Source organism: Sturnus vulgaris, chromosome 2, assembly GCF_052056855.1.
Source record: "Sturnus vulgaris isolate bStuVul1 chromosome 2, bStuVul1.hap1, whole genome shotgun sequence".
NCBI classification, from domain to species: Eukaryota; Metazoa; Chordata; class Aves; order Passeriformes; family Sturnidae; genus Sturnus; species Sturnus vulgaris.
The window spans coordinates 84,220,571-84,235,702 of record NC_142244.1 but is presented as its reverse complement, the minus strand read 5'-3'; the positions used below and the strand labels follow the sequence as shown (position 1 = coordinate 84,235,702).

General features: G+C 35.6%; 1 protein-coding gene across 2 annotated transcripts in view; it reads left to right on the top strand.

The window, feature by feature from the left end:
* NALF1 (NALCN channel auxiliary factor 1) overlaps positions 1-15,132 on the top strand; it is a 438,427-nt gene that overhangs the window by 163,731 nt on the left and 259,564 nt on the right. The gene's annotated exons all lie outside the window — the stretch shown is intronic.

The following is a 15,132-nucleotide window of genomic DNA, read 5'->3' as shown; positions in this document are numbered from 1 at the left end:
TAAAAATGCTAGGAGAATATTTTAAGTGCTTAGAAGGTGGTGAATTCCTCTTAATAGAGCTTACTTCAGAGATAAATGCAAGCTTATTGCAACTGGGAAGACTTCAAATGTACTTCAAAATTCATGGATCGATAAAGGATTTCCCACCCTGACAAGCTGCAGTTCTGCAAGGAGGCAGAGCATCGCTTTTGTGCTGCTGAGGCTCGAACCATGAAGGACTCACCAGTGTAAATAAAAACCACTAAACCTTTGGACTTAGCTTATATTTGATTCATAGCTAAAAGTTTGGGTGACATTTTTTAAACTAGTTGTTCTTTTTCTGTCCCTTCTATGTGTAAGACCTGATTGCAGTCTCAAAAGGCTAGAAAATTTGATGTTAATTAATTTTAAAGGAGAATAAGCCTGCTAGTGTCCTATATAAGTGTGTCCACATTTCTTTTTGTGGGTCTTGTCGGCCCAGCTTAAAGCCAGCACTTCCTTTGCTTCAACTGTGTGGTCTAGTAAACATTGTTTACTCTTCCTGATTTATTTGGGAGTTACAGCTGACTGACAGTGCACTCAGCCAAATAGAGAGAGAGACTTCATTCAGAATAAAAATTTGCTTCATATTTTGTCATCCATAACTGATTACTGCATTATTAGTGGAATGAAAGCACTGACATAACATGTGCAAAGTGATCTTATTTCCTCAGTTTTGAGGAAAAGATTGGAGAGTTTTTTTGTTTTGTTTTTGGGTTTCGTACTTATTTTGGGGGTGGGGGTTGGTTTTGTTTTTTTGGTGACAGAAATCTTATTCTTAGCTGCAGGTTCAAATTAAGTATACCTTTACTTGCATAAGACAATTGACATGGTCCAACACAACATCCTTGTCACTGAACTGGGGAGATATTGATGAATGGATAAGATATTGTCCGGATGGCTGCATCCAACAAATTGCCAATGGCTCAGCATCCATATGGAGATCAGTAACAATCAGTGCCTCTTAAGGGTCAAGGTTGGGACCAGAACTATTCAGTATCTTTATTAATGACACAGATTGTGGGACTGAGTGCACCCCCAGGAAGTTTGTGGATAATACCAAGCTGAGTGGTTCAGTCAACACATTGATGAGAAGGGATGCATCCAGGAGGAGCTTGGACCTTGACAGGGTTGAGGTGTGGGCCCATGTGAAGCTCATGCAGTTCCACAAGACCAAGGGCAATGTGTTGCATCTGAGTTGGGGTAATCCCCAGTAACAATGCAGACTGTATGAATAAATTGATTGAGGGCAGTCCTGTGGAGGATTTGATGCAAGGCAAGTATGAGATGGCAATGTGCACTTGCTGCTCAGTTAGTTCATTTTATCCTGGGCTGCAACAAAAGACGTGTGGCCCCCAGGTCAGGGGAGGGGATTCTGCCCCTCTCTCTGTTGTGAGACCTCATTTGGAGTACTCATGTGAAATCAGTGGATCGGCAGAAAAACTGGGAGCTGGTGCTGCAGATCTGTTTCATGTATTCCATGGAAAGGGTAAAAAAGAAGATCCAAAATTTTAAACAGTGGAATGCTCAGTGATGTGATAGAAAGATAGACTTCCTGATCCTGTTTCAAAGTAGCAGGTCAGTTCAACAAACCTTACTGGATTTCCTTGTGAATCTTTTATATTTCAATATGGTTTCATTTTTGTTTGCACAGCAATAGTGCTACTTCTGTGAATGTTATCTCAGGGCATAGAATGCTACATTAGAAAGAAAGAGTATTGTAAGGAAACATTGCAGTGAGTGTTATATTCACAGAAGTTGTGACTGTTTTGTTTGTTTATTTGGAAAAATAACTATACCTCACCTAATACATACATGAAATCTCCATCTTTTCAACATTCCATATATTTTATATGGTTTCTACATGCGTCAAGAATTTTTAATTAATGGAAAATATTCTCTAAATAGTTATTAGTTGATATTAATAGTAAATATAAATATGGAAAAATTCTAAAATGAAATAGGATGCAAGAGAGGGAATGTTTGAACCTCAGGAAAGTAGACATTTATTCGCTGTACCTCTGTTCTTCTCTACTACTTGGATATTACCTTTTTAATATATTCCTCTCCCCGCCCCAATATGGTTATACCCAGCCTTTGTAATGACTTCAATCCTTCTTTTAATGGAAATTTTTAGCTAAAATTTTCACAACAAATCAGAGGTGAGATATTTAGACCAAAATATTTTTTTAGCGTTTTCCAATGCAGAAATTGAAAAATCCAATTTTAACAATCACACAATTTAAATAAAACTCAGACAAGAAGAAAATGGGACAATAATTAAAAGTATAAATTTAAATTCTTAGATAAAATCTACTAGAAAGAACTAATTTGGTTGCAGTTGAACCTTCTTTTCAGAAAATCACTTTATACATGTAATATATGAATGGAAAATCAATTTACTAATTGTTCAACATCTTTTCATATATACATCAGCTGTCCAACTAGTAGTTGAACTTGTTGTTTGGGGTTTTTTTAACAGCTCTTTAGTATTTTCTTTCTGGCTTTTGAGGAGCAGAGGTAGGCAAAAACATAATTTAGGAATTGGAAAAAAGACTGTTGTAGACCTTCACCCAGCAAGCGTATATGTTTGTATTTAATTCTCTTCATGTGGGGAGCTCTGTTACACTGCAAATCCTGTTTAAGTGTAGAAAGCTAATCACAGTCCTGTGTGTGTGAAGGAATTAGACCTTGTTTTCCCACTCAGGTTAAATTCTACATTTTTCTCTGGCAACTCAGATTTTGTTAACCTTGAAATATTTTAGATTAAGCTTTGCCTCAGGCATGTGGTAAGCAAGGTGATTTACCTTCCTTTATTTGTCATTGAAGCAGTGAAGGGAAATAATGTATGATCTAGAAATTATCTTGCTGCTTAATAGCTTGGCAAGGTTATGCAATATGTAAATTACCCAAAAGTAGACAAGTTTTTCCAAGCAGCTGCAATATATATATATTTATTTTCTTTTTCTTATTTACTTTCCATTCAGGAATTCAAACCTCTAAAAGGTCTTTATTCCAAGGTCTACAACATTGAACTTCAAGTAAAATTATTTCCCTAGGTCAGCTGCAGCATCTCTGTTCAGAGCACCAGCTCTTCTCAGAACTTCTTTGGTCTTGAGAAACCTCTTGAGTATCTTCTTTTCTGAATCTTTCATCCAGGATTTGGCTTTTAAAACAGAAATGAAATAACCTGCATCCAGTGATCATTTCTCAATCTCTTAATGGTTTTCCTTAGAGATAAATTCTACCTATTAGAAAAAAATACTTCTGTCTCCTGACACCTGATAAAAAGAGATTTGATATTTCATTGCTTCTATGCAGTCTGCATTTTAATCTGTTAACTACCTGATAGTTTTTGGTCTTTTTGTGTGCTGTTTTACTGGTTTTGTTGTTGTTGTTGTTTTGTGTATGTGTTTATTTATTTGTTTTGCTGTTACATTTTGTTGGTTTTTGTTTGTTTGGTTTGAGTTTGTTTGTTTGTTGTTGTTTTTATCTAGACTTTTTAAAGATGAAGTTCATGATGATGTAGTTTCACCTTGAGACATTGGAAAGGTTTCAGAATCCTCCAATATTTTCCAAGTAAGTAAAGAGAGTTAGGGCACCACCAGCCCGTAAGATGAAGTGTAGAAAGTCTTGATGTAAAAATACAGGTTTGATGGGAGCTGTTGGGTTGTTTCCATGACTTTCCCACACAACAGCCTCTGCTCTTATTTCCTTCTGACATCTCAGACAAAGCATACTTAAAGTGGCAGCAAAATGATTCTCTAGTAATTGAAAATAGACTCTATTCATATTGGAGAATCTTCCTCAGATTTATTTTATCGTGAAATGCTTTATTTCTTTTTGTTGAAAAAACTGTGCCTCAGGCTTGTTTAAGGGAAGTGCTCTCATGAAGGCAAGGCATGTGGTAGAGGACATGCAGAAGCCTCTAGAAACACTTGCATGAGCAAATATTTCCAGGGAGAGGGTGCCATACCTCTGTGCTACTGTTTAGCAATTTATGGGGAAATGTTTCAGTAAAGACGTTTAATCAGTGATCATCGAAGTTCCACAACCTGGAACTGATGAAATGCTCCACTAATTTCTGCAGTGTCAAAATGAATGGGAATAAAGTAAGATTAAAAACCTATGGAAAAGTAACAATTTGACAAAGATGTGAATACTAGAGTTTTTTTCAGCAATGGGCTGGCACAGTGCTGGGTGGATGGATGGCCAAGAAGAAACCTTTTTATTGCATGGTGTGTGTTTGATGCAAGGAGAGCAAAAGGTCTTCAGGAGGAACAGTGTGATTTCTGACCATTATAAACAATGTGTCGTGAAACTGAACTGGCCCTTCCAGCCGTCCTGTAGGTCCTAACAATTACTTGGTTTCTAATCCCAACTTTCTTATAAATCTTTTAACTCTCTTGTTCATATAAATATCGAATGAATTACTCACATTACATGAAATTAGCCTCAGCGTGGAATCAACGCTGTTAATTTTTGCTTCTTATGCTTGTGATTTTGACTCTTAAATAATATTAAGTGGTCAAATTATAACATACTGAATATTTCATATGTCAATGTATCCTCGGAGTCTGTTCTGGTGATATTTTAATTAAGAAATTATTATCATTAATTAGTAGAATAGCCAAGATGTTGCTAGCAGTCCTTTAGAACCTTTTAAAGTCCCTGTTAGCTTGTATAATCACAGATATCAGATGAGCTTTCTTTCGTGGAAACCTGGAAGGTTAACTACTAAATCTGATCAGAATCCTTTTTCTTGAAAATTCTATGTTGTTGAAATGTCACATGTTTTTAGGCTGAGAGGACCTGTTTTATAAGAATGTCTTGCTCTTGCATGACCTCATGCATCCGTGCTCCAAGAAGATCCAGCTGTGAGGTCAGACTAGAACCCTTCAAGGACTGGAGCCTTCCATACCTGGGCAATCTGTCTCTGCCTGCTCCCTTCCTGTTCTCATGGGAAAATAGTAATCCATCTAGAAACTCATGGATTCAGTACACAGCCAGAATCCCCCTCACTTCCTCTCATGCCTGGTGTACCTTGCCGTGCCACACACAGGTCTTCAACAGCTCATCTGCCCCTCTACATCCCTCTACACCTCCAGTAGGCACTGGGGTGGTGTCATGTCCCCTGAAGTTGTCCTTGCTCCAGGCTGGACCAGCCCCACTGTCTCAGGCTCTGGGACAGTGCTCACAGGACACCCTCAAGTCCTGTGAGATGTGGGGATGAACTCACTTCAGATTATTGGTGTCTTTCCTGTGCTGGAGGGCATTAAGCTAGCCACAGCATCCAGATGTGTGTGACAATGAGTGTGGGGCAGAGGTGACAAGCCCTGCCCTGAGCTCTTGGCAGTGCTCCTGCTGCCCTGGATGACACTGGGCATCTTTGATGCCAGGGTTCACTGCTGGCTCCTGCCCAGATCCCAGGACCCCAGTGTCAAAAGCCTGCCTGAAGTATATAAAAGAGATTCCTGGTGCTTTCTTTGTCCACAGATGTAGTCTTTTTAGCACATAAGGCATTCGGGTAAGATTTGCATGGTTTATGCCTGGCAAATCCATCAAGACCATTCCCAATCATCTTGTCCTTCTTATGTCAAATCAGTAGCTCTGCCAGACCAGAAGAAGGAAGGAGAACAGAGAAAGCAAATTATGGCTTTCATGACATAGTTAAATCCTGATTTAGAAAAGTAAGATGTAGCTGAAAATTTTGTTCTATTGATATGAAATGAAAAATTTCTACTGCAGATCCCATGGACAGTCCATGGAGGCAGCCCATGGACTTGAAATGGCAACTTTTTACAAAGTCACCCCAAATACTCAGGAGGACTTTTTTTCCCCTGACAATGCTCTTTTTTTTTTCTTTTTTTTTTTTTTTTTTTTTTTCTTTCTTCTTTTTTCTTCTGGAAAGCAGTTCCCTGCCAAATGTTGTTTTAACTAAAATTCTCAAAATGCCTCTGTTGCACTAAGAAACAAAGATGATGCTGAAAACTTCAGAAGTTGCCCAGAAAAACAGTTTCTGTTCTTGTTCTGTTCTCTGTTCAATTCCTGTGAATGCTAAATGGATTTGGTATAATGGCATCTAGTTGAGGAAATTATGACACAAGGCAGCAGTCGCATAAAGTAACATTGACTTAAAAGCAGCAGAGCCTGCAGCAACATCGATTATTAGAAATAGATGTTCTTCTGTACACGTGCTTCGAATATGTTGCTGCTGAAGAAGTCTCAGATGCTTTAATATGTACTTTTGCTGAGTGGAGACCATACTTCCTTGCTGGTTTATGTTGTCCTTCTCTCTGTTTAAACTGCAAGGTTCTCCAAAGAACTGAGGAGCAGAAAGGTATTTGGCCAATGGATACTGAAGCTGTTGTAAGGGAAAGAAAGGAAAGAAACACGAAAAAAAAATGTCTTGTCAAATATGTATTTTCAAGAGAGTGGTCATTAAAGAGTGATTTCAGTTTAAATATCCAAATGCTTTACACCAAATCCCCAAACTAGACTACTGCATAATAGATCTAAGGAAATGATGAAGTGGCTTTGGCTTCCTGAGTTAAATAGCAAGATGTGGAAAAGAATAACTGCATGATGTTTGACTCAGGAAAAAAGGCAGTGCTTGTCAACACAAATTGTAAACATGAAAAGAATACAAGTTTTATTGTTATTTAAATTGTGTGGACCAGTGAAGCTTTTTGAAGAGCTGCTGCATATTTCCTGGAAAAGGGTCAATTTGCTTGTTATTCGACATTTTTTTTTTAATGAAAAAATACTAAGGAAATCATTTCAGGGACTTTATATGAAAAAAATAATATGCACACATAAGTTTTGCATGTTTTAGACACTGCTTGAACTGCATGCTTTAGAAAACCTTGCAAACTGACAATAGAATTTTGGATAATGGATGTTCCATGATACTTTACCTTGATGGGATATTTAAAATTGCCATTTAAAAGCAATTTTTGGGATTTCTTCCATGAAGGATTTAAAACACTGCATGAAAATCTCACATTTGAAAAGAGCAAATAAAATTAGCTGAACTTCACAGTCTTATTACTTTTTGATATGTAAAATAGTTTTGCAAATTTATTTTGGCTCATTATCTCTTCTATTTGTCCGATTCTTGCAAGCACATTTTTATTATCATATGTTTAATACTGTGAAACATTTTATGCAATGTTACAAGAGTTTAACATTTCACAGTCTTCCCAAACACAAAATAAGTTAGATAAAGGATCATTCTGCCTAGAATAAAATTGCTTAGCAAATCTTTAGTGGCCTAAGTTTCATGATGACTTACTACAGATCAGTTACTCTGTCCATTTGATGCTGGTGGAAAAGGGCAAAATCATTCAGACCAGCTTGTCTGGCCTGCACACATGCATGCCTTTGTGAGAACAGTAGGAGATGCAGTGTTAAATACGTTTTAGAGTTCAGGTTGCCAGGGAATCAAGCCATAAACGTGCAAATGAAGTGATTTAAAGCATCAAATAATGTATTAAGAAATTGACCTGTACATGAAGCCTGGTCTTTTATCTTTTCTGTTCTTTTTTTAAATGAGACCTTGTGTTGGATAAAAGCAATAGGGTTCGTTCTATTTGAGTCTTAATAGGCTTCCATTAATAAGATTTGAAAAAAGCCAATCTTAGCTATCAAAGCAGATGACACAGGTCAGTTCCCCTCTTTCCTTAAAAAATATAAAATCAAAAGGAAACAAACAAACAAACCCTCTAACCCACTTGCATATTTTTGGAACACTGTTTTATCTTTTAAAATGTTTTTTAAAGTGTGTAAAAAATCTGGACTGTCTGGCAAGTTGTAGTCTCTTGTGTTTTAAATCCAGTTTTCCCACGAAGGAGTTTTCAAAGAGCGTGAATACCTCCAGCTAAACAGGTGTTCTGTAACAGATTTTTATCTATAGAGAAATGTGCCTTGTGCTCAGCTGCCTAGCAAGATGGGAAGCTCCACAGTGCTTCATGGCATGAGCTAGAGCTGAGAAACATTGCTATACAGGAAGAAAAGTAAGCCATGCTTACTTTATATATGTGCAGAGCCAATTTCCTCTTCTTTCCCTGTTCTTTCACATCCCTGTCAACTTTGGAAAATCAGGTCAATGTTGACTCATGAAGTCATAAGGAGGCCATGGATATCTTGCTATTGCTCTGCTTATTATACCTGAGTATATTGGAAGTATAATTAATCTTCTCATGAAGAAAGAGCAAAAGCATATTGACTACTTTCATCAGTCCTCAGAACATATTGTTGCCTCACTTTTCTTTTTAACATATGTTCAGGCATGTGTATGATTTACTACATTGCAAATAAGCAATTAAAAATATTTGATCTAACTTGCTGATAAGAAATTATGTTTATTGGTGGGAGGGAGAAAAAGGGAAATGTGAAGGTGTTTTTTCTTACCTTCAGAGCCAATGGAAACATTAAGTAGGGTCAGGAAGAGAAATTGGCGGGAAACAACATACTTGGAATTATATGGCTCAAAGAACCATTATGGCTGGAAAAGAACTCCAAAATCATTGAGTTCAAGCTTTGACCAAACACCACCAGGCCATCTAAACACAACTGCCCAAGTGAACTTGAACATTTTTAGGAATGGTGACTCTATAACGTCCCTGAGCAGCTTATTCCAATGTTTAACAAGCCTTCCAGTGAGGAAATTCTTCTGGATGTTTAACCTGAGCCTCCCCTGGCACAGCCTGAGGCTATGCCCCCTTGTCCTGTCTCTGCTTTCCTGGGAGAAGAGGCTGACTCCCAAAGCATTGCCTGTGACTATCAAGGAATTAAATAGGTCCTGCTGCTCAGCCAGGACCAATGTTTGGCCCTGCTTTTCCTTGCATATGTAAACCAGAACCCAAATCCTCCTATCTCACGGGATGCTTGAGATGTGGTAGGTGAACACTAATAAATAACTAAAAGTTACCATGAAACTCTACGCATTCTGGAGAAATAAGCATACATACTTCATATTCCTTTCTCCCCTCATGCTCTGAACAAGTTTTTTTTATTTTACTCTGGAGTTTCATCATTTTATCCTATTACATAAAATTTTAAGAAATAACTTTACTTTATACACTAAATTTCTTTCAACTTCTTGCAACAAAAATTGCAGTTTCTACTGGCCAACGAAGTTTTGACTTGACTTAGGTTAAATTCTGAAAAAAAGAGAAATAATAGTAATTAACTAATAAATTAGTAAGTCAGCACACAAAGTCTTGACCTTCATTATAAGATTTTCTAGTAAGTGTCATAGTAAGTATTATAATAATAAAAAAGGAGCCTAAGTATGCACTTTCATTTTAATCAGACAGCAGCTGAGGAATTATTGTGATGGGATCAAGATAGTTTCATCCTTGATCTCTCAAGGTCCTCATTTCCCTTCATATCTTCTCAAACTCACTCCTTAAATCCCATATGCCAGAGGAAATATTCATATATTCACTATGTAATTAGAAAATTTCAGACCTCATTCGCTTGTATAAAGCATAGTAATTAGCTCAGTAAAGGATATTTCTTTTCTGCTGTTTTGGTTGTTTTCTTTATGTGCTGCCCAAGTTTTACTGAAAAGCCCCAATATGATTTGAAAAATTATAGACCCTTTGATTTCAGAAAATGTTTAGAAATGGGGAAAAAAAACATGTGCATACATGTGTACCAAAGGATGCACTATTATGAATCTTGGAAGGATTTCTAGAAGATTTTATTAATATATTTGAGTTTATTCTGTCTTGTCCTATTCTTATTATTTTCTTTATAGATCACATATCTTTTTTGATAGCAATGTAATTGAAAAATGCTGGAAGGTGAGAATATGTGGAGTGTTCACCTCTGCATGTCTATCGACCAACTAAATATAAGAAACATATTGTGAATGATTTCATGGTTATTTCTTTAGAAGGCCTCTGATAGAAGGTCAAATGCACAAGTTGTGAGAAGTTTCCATAGACAACCTTTATCTTACTGCAGATGAGTTCAGTGCCACTCCTCCACAATAAAAAAAAAGTAAAAAAAAAAAAAAATGCCAACCAAACCAATGCAGATCACCTTAAGTAAAGTGCAGCTGAACAATAGTACTTTATATATATATATATATATATATATATATGTATGCAAATACACTTGTTACTTGTATTTGCATTTATAGCATAGATAAAAAATAGGTATTTTTTAATTGAGGAAAAGCACATGGTCTTGAGTTACACTGCTGGTAAGCCTACACGCTGAATCACTAGAAATCTAAAAATCATCAGCTTGAAAAGGAAGTGGAATAAGTAACTCCTAATGTATGTCTGGTGTGTGACTCATAATCCAGTGTTTCCAGTATTTGTCTTAACCAGCTCCTTCGTTTCTAGATAAATGATTTGATTAGTGTCAAATAGCAAAACAGAGTATTTAATATTTAAATATTGAAACAAAGCTTTCTATGGCTAACTGAGCATAATGCCCACAAGGGTTTAAAAAATCTAGCAGGTGTTTCTATAAATGACAAATACACTTATAATAGTAGCTGTTAAGTGCTAAGGGAGGGAAGTGAAATTGATGTTATTTATGTAGGACATATATAGTGACAATTGTAGCTTAACATTAGCTCAGACCTAACTCTACATTTCCTTTATTTTGCAGTTGAAACTGGCTAAGTTTCCTGCACAGAAAGATAACTTATATGTTAAAGCTTTCATTCAGTGGTTTACAATTATTAAAAAAAATAAATATATATATAATGAAGAAAGGTGTATTTATATTCAATAACCCTTACCAGTGATCCATGCAAAATTGAACTGTCTTAAATTATAAAATGTAACTCACTGTTGCTGGTATGGCTTGAGACATCTAGATTTTTGTGAAACAGCTGATGTGTTTTTCTTTGGAAAATACATTGAAACTGTGCTGAACCAAAAGTTGGTCTGGAAGTTGGAAAATATCCCAAACATAAAGTCCTAACTGTATTTTTTCACCACCAATTCAGTTCCTCACATTGACTACTTTCACGTCTATTTAAAATGTGAGCAGAATTCTTTTTAAAAGGTTTTTTATCTCTTGCTAAGTCTCTGTCCAATGATTGTTATAGATGGTAAATTCCTTATGGTCAGAAGTCTTTTTCCTTTAGTCTGATAAGTACAGTCTCAGATTTACTACATCTGTATTGCTGCTTCTGCCACCAACTGTAGTATTGTTTTATAACTTAGAGGCACTCTGTCACAAGCTTTCAATTTTCCTAATTTTGGTGACGTTTAAGGTGTCTGGCTATTTTTGGTTCAGAATAATGTTTTTGCATTGTCATCTTTTGTTTGAGGACTTAGCTCCTCACTCAGCCTAAAAGACCCTAAGACATTTAGGTGGCAATGTTAGAATAAATATCTACTGATTACATGTCAGCTTCCATCCCATGAGAAAAGCTCTGAAACGGGAAACCTAGGCAGGCTGTATTGATTAATGCTTTTAGTTTTGTAGGCAAAATGTTTCAATTCTGTGGTATGTGCCAGATGCGCATAAAATTGCAACTGAATCATTTTTTAAATTCCTCGAAACTCCTCGTTCGCTACCGTTTTTAAAGACAAAGTGACATCTCTTCTTTCTTAACGTATACTTAATTGGATATAAATAAACCTTGAATGGCTTCACTCCATATCTGTAAATGCATACTGAAAACCAAACGCAAGAAATACATTTTGTTAATGCAGGAAACATAAATGCTGTAGAATTAATTTTAGCAGCTAAGTGTTCATTTTCAATAACCTCTGTTTCATAATTCTATAGTAATTATTTAAATAATGTCCCTGGTTATTTGGTGATTAGAATATTTTAATTACGAAAAAATTCATTCATTAAAAAGAAATGTGTGTTTTTCCTTATGGCATGGTTCTTCTCCATTCCTTGGTTAGAATGGATAAAAAAATTAGAACATTTAGACAAGTACAAGCTCTGTGCTTTAGAGACAAGTTATCTATCTGTCTGCTCTGTTCAGCAGAATAGACAAATGTTCATGGTCTCCCATTAACTGCTTCTCTTCTTCACATCTTTTTTTATGACTGAAAGAAAAACATCTGCTCTAGTTCTGTTTCATGCTAAAATATTACATTGCCTTAGCTGTGCTCCCAGTCTACGTCTATGTATTTGAAACAAATGCAGGACCTTTCTGTCTCAATGGGATTTGGGGAAGTTTCATATCAAATAGAGAGTGGAGTATGGAATCTGTGCTACTTACTCCATCTCAGGTCACTGTGACACACAGAGAGATGGATCAGCAGATTACAGCTTAATGAATAAGCTCATAGGTACCATATGTACGGTTTTTGATCCCAAACTTCCTTAGTTTAGTTCTGAAAAGAGAAGGTTCAGGTAGATATGAATGTGTGCTCTTGCTAGTTTAAATTTTTAAGAGTTGGGAGATTTCCAGTGTCCCCCCTGCTTCTTATTTTTGCAATACCAGATCACTATTATTTTCTATTTCCAGTAACAGGCTCCAGCAAGCTCCTGCTAAAGAGAAATCTTTTAATTCAGGTGCTGAAACCAGACACAGCTGGACCTCTTTTCTTGCAGCTCAAGCATGATAGTACAATAGAGAAGGCTCTTAACCTTAAAGAGTTATGCACAAATTTATTTGTACTCTAAATTAGTTTCAGAAGACAAGCAAATGGCATGACTAAATGTAAACCCAGGAAACTAAGCTGCTTTGGTTTGAAATTAAAGTTTTGTAGGCAAACATACACCAAAATAAATAAAATGACCTAATGAAATAAATCATATTTATTAACAGAAATGTCAATATTCCTCATAATACCAGTCTTAAATCATTACTTCAGTACCATTTTAACTCCTAACTGTGTTAATACATTATATTTATCATATAACCATATAACCATTAACCATTTAACCATTACATACTTATTTTTACCTGGTCTTCAACTTCTAAATAATCTTTCTGCTCCTCAATATAATATATCTGGGATTTTTCATATCATAAATAAAAATGAGGTTCGCATTTTCCTTAAGCTGCAGCAAAGATTACCCAATTTGTAATAAGCAAAGTTCTATGCCTCATTAATTTTAAAAGAAGTCTTAAATTTTCTATACACTTTATATTATTAAACTCAGAATTTTAATTTTTTTTAAGTTATTGTAAAAATACTATGTGCGTCTTTACCTGAATTTTTAATAAATTCAGGGTTGATGCTAAGTAGATGACCAATTTTTGAGTAGCTAAAACATAATTAAGGAATACAGGGAATTTCTTGATTGTGAGCTTTTTTCACTAATATTTGATGTAAAAAGCTGCTACATTTTTCCAAAAAATTGCATTGAATAACTGCAGAGAAAATACTCAATTTCATTTTATTGCCTTTTAAAATAATTTTCAAGATAAAAATATCTGACCCCAACATTTTTTCAGAAATTCTTTTAGTTCCTCCTTTTTATGACTGAATCTTCTCCAGTTCTTATTGCGAATTAATGCTAAAAATGTTTGATATTCGGCCTTAGATATATGACTTGTCTCTAAAGCACAGAGCTTGAGACATCTGTTCCACATTTTTTTTTATTTTTCCTATCCAAAAGTCACTCTTTCTACACAGCCACTTCAGGTCCAGAGAAGTTTTTGTATAGCCCAGTCATTTATTTTGTTTTTGCTGTTCAACTAACACCCAGGTTTCATTGACTTATTTTCCTAAAATCTTAGGAAGAGTGTTACATAGACAAGAAATCTGGGTTCACCTCTGTTGCTAAATGAAGTATGTAATAGATAATTCTTCTACCTAGAAATCAGATTTAACCTGACACTTACTAGTGTGGTGTGCTTTTTACAAATCTCTAGCAGCTCCTTGATACATAGAGGAAAGTGTTATGCTTAGATGTTTCTGAGACTACGTTGGGAAGGTAGGATTATTTGCTTATTATACTTAAGACCTAGAGACTTCTGCCTTCCCATCCACTAACAGACACATCACTATTCGTTCTTTCATGAGAAATGAGAGTAGGCTTAGATATATCCATGTCAGTAAACTGCATTTATTTGAAATAATTTTGACAATGTGTGTAACGAAAAAAATGTGAAAGAGGACAGGATAGTTCATCTAAATATAAGTTGGTGAATTAAAAATTTATTTTGTTATCTTCCTCATTGCTTTTTGAAATCTTACTGCCATCCTGTATATTCCTGATGCCTTTGAATTTTGGATTGGATTATGTGTTCATTTCACGAAGAGAAGATAGAGGAATAGCAGTGAAATTGCCATTGCAACTGCCCCTGTCTGTCTCCTTTCGCTAAAGGGCATGAGCTATCTGGGGTAGGCATAAGCTGCTTGTTATCTGAGTTCAGCAGCAGGTCAGTTCCTTTCTCAATAGGTTTCATTACAGCCAGCATCAGCTACCACACTTTGGTTTTGTGTGGTTTCTGTTGTTGTTGTTTGGTTTGTTTGGTTGGTTTGTTTGGGTTTTTTTTTTGTTTGGTTGGTTGGTTTTTTGGTTTGGTTTGGTTTTTGTTTGTTTGGTTGGTTGTTTTTTTTTGGTTGTTTTTGGTTTTTCGTTGTTGTTGTTGCTGTTGTTTCTTTGTTTCCTTTCGCAAAAGGAGAAAGCAAAGAAACCTAAAAACACAATTGAGGCTAAACAGGGGGAGTGGATCCAAGGGACCGGTTCTGAAAAATGACATATTTGTCAAAATTTTTGTACGATATTGTAGAAATATTTCACAGAAATTGAGCTTTTTGACAACACTGATTGTATGTGTATTCTGAATGATTTCAAATATTGTCATATTCCAGAAGTTCAAACTCACAATATCTTTAAGACTTACACTGTCCTATCTACTACAACAAACTAATTTACCTGTGTTTACTATTCTAAGCTACTTTCTCAAGGAGGCAGGGTATATTTACTAATTACATATATATGTGTGTGTGTGTGTGATAAATAGTATGCTATATATCAAATATAATGTATGTGGGGAATTTATATACATGCATACAAAAAATATTTTCATATTTATTCATGTCCATATTTTAGGAAGGAAACTACTATCTCCTGGCATTTTTTTGTGAGCTTGAATCCTAGAACTCTTTTCTTCCTTTTATTTACGTTCATCACTGTGTTTTCTCCCTTCGTTCATAAAAA